The following is a 7,049-nucleotide window of genomic DNA, read 5'->3' as shown; positions in this document are numbered from 1 at the left end:
CTGCCCTCGCAACGGCTACGAGCGCCGCCTCCTCAGGAGCGCCGCGGCCTCGATGTCCCCCAAGCCCTCCCTGTCCAGTGTCTGGGAGCCCCGTGAGGGCTGGAAGACCAGGGGCTTCGGCGAAGGGGGCGGGAGCCGGGGTCTGGAAGGCTGGCGGGGGGCCCCACGCGCTCCTGGCTGGAGGCGCTTCCCCTCTCCTCAGCCCCGTGGGGAGGCGTCCCTCGCTCCCGTCATGGCTGAGGGAGGAGACGACGTCCTCCATCTTGTCGGGGCCGTGGGGGGAACTGGGGGCAACTCCGACTAGTCCCAGGAAGCCGGGGCTGGACCCCGCGGTGGAGACGGCGCCCGCTGCCGGCTGCGAACCTGGGCCCGGCCGACGCGACGGGGTCCGGCCCGGACGCCACTCCCGCTCCGCCGGTCAAGATGGGAGGCGACTGCGGGTCCCCGATCCCGGCGTTTTCCCGCCTGTCGGAAGGGCTGGGCCGGGCCCGCCGTGCCCCGGCCTCCGCGCTCGTCGGCCTCGCGGCGAACAAGGCCGCGGGGCAGGAGGGTGCGCAGGTGCGAGGCCTGCCGGGCGGGACCGGGCGAGCTCCTACCGAGGAGCCACCTGGGCCGCAGGGCTCGGCTTTTGTTCGCCGTCTACACCTACGTCCCGGGCGCGCGTCACGGGCTGTGCGGGTCCGGAGGTTCCACGTAGGAGGCGGGCGGGGAGGCCGCCCTGGCGGCTGTCGGTGGGACTGCAGCCGGCGCCGTTGGGGCGTAAATGGATGGAAACAGTGGACCTAATTTCACACACCGCGTGCTAGTGTAAACAGACGCGGGATGTTCAACTTTGAAGTTCAACACGATGGTGGACAACATGAACTTTCTAATGAAATTATAATCATCCATGAAGGTCTCAGAAAAGACTGATCTTAAAGAGACGCTACTTACAGAGCACAGTCTAGTAGAAAGTGAGTCTCGTGTATAAATCAATGAATATACTGCTCTTTATTTAAATTGAAAGATATGCATTTCAATATGCATTTCAACCCGCTTCCTCAAAATGGTACCATTTATTTTTCTGCATTTTATTTCTTAATTATAAAGTTTTTCAGTTTTCAATAAAAACAAAATATCCTTGTAAGACTATGTGTATTACACAGTACCGTTTTACACTGACATTCTTCACGTCACCATCTTCATGACAGAAACGTCCGCTATTACAAAATGCGGGATAACATTGTAATCAGTCCATGAAAACTTACATCATCCCCTTTATGTTACCACATACCATTGCAATAACTTCTCTTCACTGAGTTTATAATTAGATGGCTTAAGTAGCTGCTGCTGCTGCTAAGTCACTTCAGTCGTGTTCAACTCTGTTTGAGACCCCATAGACGGCAGCCCCCCAGGCTCCCCCATCCCTGTGATTCTTAAGTAGAGATACTTCCAAATAAGCTCTGTCACAGACTTTAGTGACAGATTGGATTGCTGCATGCCGTTTGATTTAAGGAAGCTCCATATTGACACTAATTATCTAACTGTATTGCTGTTTTATAATTAACAAGAGTAATAATTGCTTATTAGTATATATTAGTCACATTTTGTATTTATTCAAATCCATTTGTGAAAATGTTCACTAGATTACCTACATGATATCAGGGAGAATTTTAGTTGAGACTTGAAAACTTGGGGGAGTTGGGGGGGGGAATGTTTTGTGTCATAATTTAAATAAAAGCTACATTTAATTTTATAGAAAAGCACCTATAAAAACAAATATTTGCATGTTCACAACAGAATTATTTGTAATTTCCAAAACGTAGAAACTGAAATGTCCATTAACTAATGAATGCATAAACAAATGTGGTAGATCCATACAATGGAATATTATTCAGCAAAAACAAGGAATGTAGCTCTGACACTGGCTACAATATGGATGAACTTTGAAGACACTATGCTAAGAAAAATAAGCAGTCTATACATTGCATGATTCTATTTATGTGACTTGTCCAGGCAAGGCAATCTATAGAGATAGAAAATAGATTAGTTCCCTAGGCCTGGGGAGGTAGGGAGTGATAGCTAAAGTGTAGGGAACTTCTTTTTGGAGCAAATTGATTGTAGTGATAATTGGACAACAGCTCTGAATATGCAAAAAAAAAAACATTGAATTGTTCATTTTAAATGGATGAATTGAAAAAAATGGACAAATTATATGGTATGGAATTCTACAGTCCATGGGGTCGCAAAGAGTGAGACATGACTGAAGCGACTTAGCACACACGCACACATGAAATTATAACTTGAGAAGGCTGTTACAAAAATGTGTGTGTGTGGAGTTATTCTGCACTAATCACAAAAGCAGACTAAGCTTTGCAAGAAAGCAACATGAAGATTTGGGCAGAGGACTTGTATTTTAAATACTTGTTTGGGCACTCAAACCCTTGAGCAAGTTTGCTTCTCTTCTGATCTGGATGAGAATGCAGAACTGACATGGATGTGACTCCACCATTCCTCAGCTCTGTGACCCTAGACCTTCCAGAGCCTCAGTTTCTCCATCAATAAAATGAAGCAATTGTACATAATGTGCCCTTGAATAAAAGTCCACTTGTCTCTTCAGTCTTTTCATCCCTCGGGATCCCAATGTCTCCTCCATCTCTTCTCACTTTCCCAACTTATTATGAACATTGCTTTCCTCTCATTTCCTATGGCTTTTTAAAAATTATTAAATAACCCAATATATTTACTATATATATGTATGTATAAACTTTCCCCCATGCTGAAATGCAAGGACCCACCATGTTTCTCATTTTACTTCCCAGGCAGCATTGCCCACCCAACTGCCTTCTAAACTGACTACAATAGGTCCTGACTACAATAGAAGCAAATTTTTAAAAAGAAAATTGTATCCTGATTATGGAGGTCCTTTCCAGTAATCAAATTCTATGATTTTCATAAAATCATTAGCTGAAAATAATGATTTAAAGCTTAATTTTTGCCCATTTAAGAGTTCCTTATATTATCAACTATTGTTTTTCGAGTTTCTGTACTAGGTTACAATTCTCTAAGAGACTGAGACCTAAAATTAAGCAAATCCAACAACTTTGAATTTAGCATGCTGCTACTGCTGCTGCTGCTAAGTCGCTTCAGTCGTGTCCGACTCTGTGCGACCCCATAGATGGCAGCCCACCAGGCTCCCCGTCCCTGGGATTCTCCAGGCAAGAACACTGGAGTGGGTTGCCATTTCCTTCTTCAATGCATGAAAGTGAAAAGTCAAAGTGAAGTCGCTCAGTCATGTCCGGACTCTTAGCGACCCCATGGACTGCAGCCTACCAGGCTCCTCCGTCCATGTATTTTCCAGGCAAGAGTACTAGAGTGGGTTGCCATTGCCTTCTCCATGAATTTAGCATACTTTTTTAAAAAATATTTTTCGTACTTCCATAGGTAACAAACACACAGTGACAAAAACAAAAAGCAAACAATAACAACAACAAAAATTGGAAAACCAGTGCAAAAAGAGCAAAAGAAAAAAATTACCTGTAATTCTTCACCCAAGGTTGGCTCTTGGTAACAGGTCATATGCTCTTCCCCAGTAGTTTTAGGTTCACAGCAAAACTGAGCAGTAAATACACAGTGTCCTGGGCCCACTGCCCTACACATGCACAGCCCACTCCACTATCAACAACCTCTCTAAAGTGGTGCATTTGCTTCAGGGAATGAACCTGCATTGACAACACTCTCACCTCAAGTCCACAGGTTACACTAGGGTTCACTTCTGTTACACAGGTTACACTAATAAATACATTCTATAAGTTTTAACAAATGGATGTTGGAATAGTTTCACTCCCGTAAAAATCCTCTGTGTTCCACCTATTTAACTCTCTATCTCTATAACTCGTGCGAATCACTGACCTTTACACTGTCCATAGTCTTATATTTCCCAGGATGTCATATAGTTGGAATCACAGTAAACAGCCTTTTTAGATTGACTTCCTCCATTAAGCAGTAAGCATTTAACAGTCCTCCATGTCTTTTTGTGGATTCATAGCTCATTTCTTCTCAGTGCTGAGTAATATTCCATTGTCTGGACATATCACATTTATTTATTCTTTCACCTGCAGAAAGAAGCCTTGGTTGCTTCTAAATTTTTGGCAATTATGAATAAAACCCCTATAAATATCTATGTTCAGGCTCTTTTATAAATACGTTTGCAACTAAATTGGATAAATACCACAGAGCATGACTATTGTATCTTATGTTAAGAGTACGTGTAGTTTTGGAAGAAACTGTCTTCACAGTGAACTTCTGCATCTCCTCTGGTAATGAGGAGAGTTCCTGACGTCCATGTCTTCATCAGCATTTGGTGCCTTCAGTGTTCTGGTTTCTCACCATTTAGTAGGTGTGTAACAGCAAGGTGGTTTCTACTTGCTGTTAACATTTTGATGTATCAATATTTTTCCACAGAATGTTTTCAAAAATTTATATCATCCTTAAGTATATCTTGCTAATTTTTTATTATGTGATATAGAAGTGAAAAAGAGATTCAGTAAAAAAAAAATCCGGTGATACCTAGAAGAATAAAATTGTCCTTGAGAATAGAGTCATCATCTTTATTGTTGTCAGATAAGTAAAAAGATTTTAAGATGAGGTGCATACAGTGGAGACAAATATGTGTAGCTATGGAAGACTTGCACTTTGACTTCCCTCTGCCTCTAAGACAGAAATCAACTCAAGAACCCACCTATGGAAAAGCAGGACCCAGAATGGCTGCATACTCATGACAGGTAGGGAGATTAAAAAAAAAAAAAAAGCTTATTTTTTATGTGATGTGACATAAAACAATTAGTGGGAAATGCATTTGAGACACCATAGCTGTACTGATAAGAAACTAATTTTGAGTTCAATCATCATTTTTAAATGTAATAAAGAAGAAATGTAACCAGTGTTAGATTCATCAAGCTTGATAAGACAGAAAAGTTTTATCAACTAATGCTTAGTGATACTATAGAGCACAGGAGCTGTATTCAATATCCTGTGAGAAAACATAGTGGAAAAGAAGAGGAAAAAGAATATGTATATATATATATAACTGAGTTACTTTGCTGTACAGAAGAAATGAACACAAAATTGTAAGTCAACTCTACTTCAATAAAATTGAAAAAGAGAAACCTAATGCTTAGTAGTAGAAACAAAAATTAGTCATTGTTGTTAGCATAGTGTGGAATTTTTAAGACATGTATATGCATTCATTCTACAGATATTAACTGAGTGTCTAAGTTATGCCAGATACTATGATAAGTGTGAGGGCTAGAACACAGAATAAGACGGATACAATCCTTGGCCTCATGGAGCATATAGTCTACCCTAGATTAGATAGACATGACAAAGAATCTATGAAATGAATAAAGTAATTACAGTGGAGAGCTAGTAAGAGAACAGAGCTGGTTAATAGGGAGTACCATTGGAGACCTGTTGAGGTCTGTACTAATGATCTCCATTAGTACAGGACCTGTACTAATGACCATGGTACACCTTTCTGAGCAAGTGATCTTTCCATTGAGATCTGCCCTGAAAGTGAAGTGAAAGTCATTCACTTGTGTCCTACTCTTTGCAACCCCATGAACCATACAGTCCATGGAATTCTCCAGGCCAGAATACTGGAGTGGGTAGCCTTTCCCTTCTCCAGGGGATCTTCCCAACACAGGGATCAAACCCAGGTCACTCACATTGCAGGTGGATTCTTTACCAACTGATCCACCAGGGAAGCCCAAAGAGATTTGCCCTAGGAGCAGCTATTAGAATAAGAAGGGGGAGGCAGACAGAGGAGGAGAAATATCATAGGACATTTCTCATGTTGTTGTTCAGTCACAGTCGTAACCAACTCTTTGCAACCCCATGGGCTGCAGCATATCAGGCCTCCCTGTCCCTCACTATCTCCCGGAGTTTGCCGAAGTTCATGTCCACTGAATTGATGATGCTATCCAAGCATCTCATCCTCTGCTTCTCTCTTCTCCTTTTGCCTTAAATCTTTCCCAGCATCAGGATCTTTTCCAATGAGTCAGCTCTTCGAGTTAAGTGGCCAAAGTATTTGAGCTTCAACTTCAGTCCTTCCAATGAGTATTCAGGGTTGATTTCCCTTAGGATTGACTGGTTTGATCTCCTTGCTGTCCAAGGGACTCTCGAGAGTCTTCTCCAGCATCACAATTATATGTGGACTCTAAAAAGAAATTATACAAATGAACTTACTTACAAAACAGAAAGAGACTCACAGACTTAGGGGATGAACTTATGGTTGTGGAGCAGGGGCAGGGGGATGGAGGGAAAGAGATAGGGAGTTTGGGATGGACATGTACACACTGCTATATTTAAAATGGATAAACAACAAGGACCTACTGTACAGTGCATGCAACTCTACTTAATGTTATGTGGCAGCCTGGACGAAAGGGAGTTTGGGAGAGAATGGATATATGGATATATGTAGCTGAGTCTTCTTGCTGCCCACCTGAAACTACCACAGTTAATCAGCTTGCTGCTGCTGCTGCTAAGTCGCTTCAGTCGTGTCCGACTCTGTGCGACCCCATAGACGGCAGCCCACCAGGCTCCCCTGTCCCTGGGATTCTCCAGACAAGAACACTGAAGTGGGTGTTAATCAGCTTACCCCAATACAAAATAAAAAGTTTAAAGTTTGCAAGGTGGGAAAAAAAAAGAATAACAAGGGGAATATTATTGTAGGCAGCAGGAAAAATAAGAATTAAGCTCATCCTCCTAAGATCTGGAGATGACTAGGGTAGACAGTAGAGGGTCAGGTGAAGGGGTGACACCACAGGTGCCAGGAGAGCCGGCAAGAGTATAGTTCAAGGAGGGTTTTGTAGGCCTGCTGAGGAGTCTGGATTTTATTTTAGTGCATGAAAGTGAAAGTGAAGTCGCTCAGTCTGGTCCGACTCTTTGCCACCCCATGGACTGTAACCTACTAGGCTCCTCTGTCCATGGGATTTTCTGAGCAAGAGTACTGGAGTGGGTTGCCATTTCCTTCTCCAGAGGATGTTCCTGACCCAGGGATCGAACCCAGG

Source organism: Bison bison, unplaced genomic scaffold (assembly GCF_000754665.1).
Source record: "Bison bison bison isolate TAMUID 2011002044 unplaced genomic scaffold, Bison_UMD1.0 scf7180017864299, whole genome shotgun sequence".
Classification (NCBI taxonomy): Eukaryota; Metazoa; Chordata; class Mammalia; order Artiodactyla; family Bovidae; genus Bison; species Bison bison.
Note: the sequence above shows the minus strand (reverse complement) of the source record.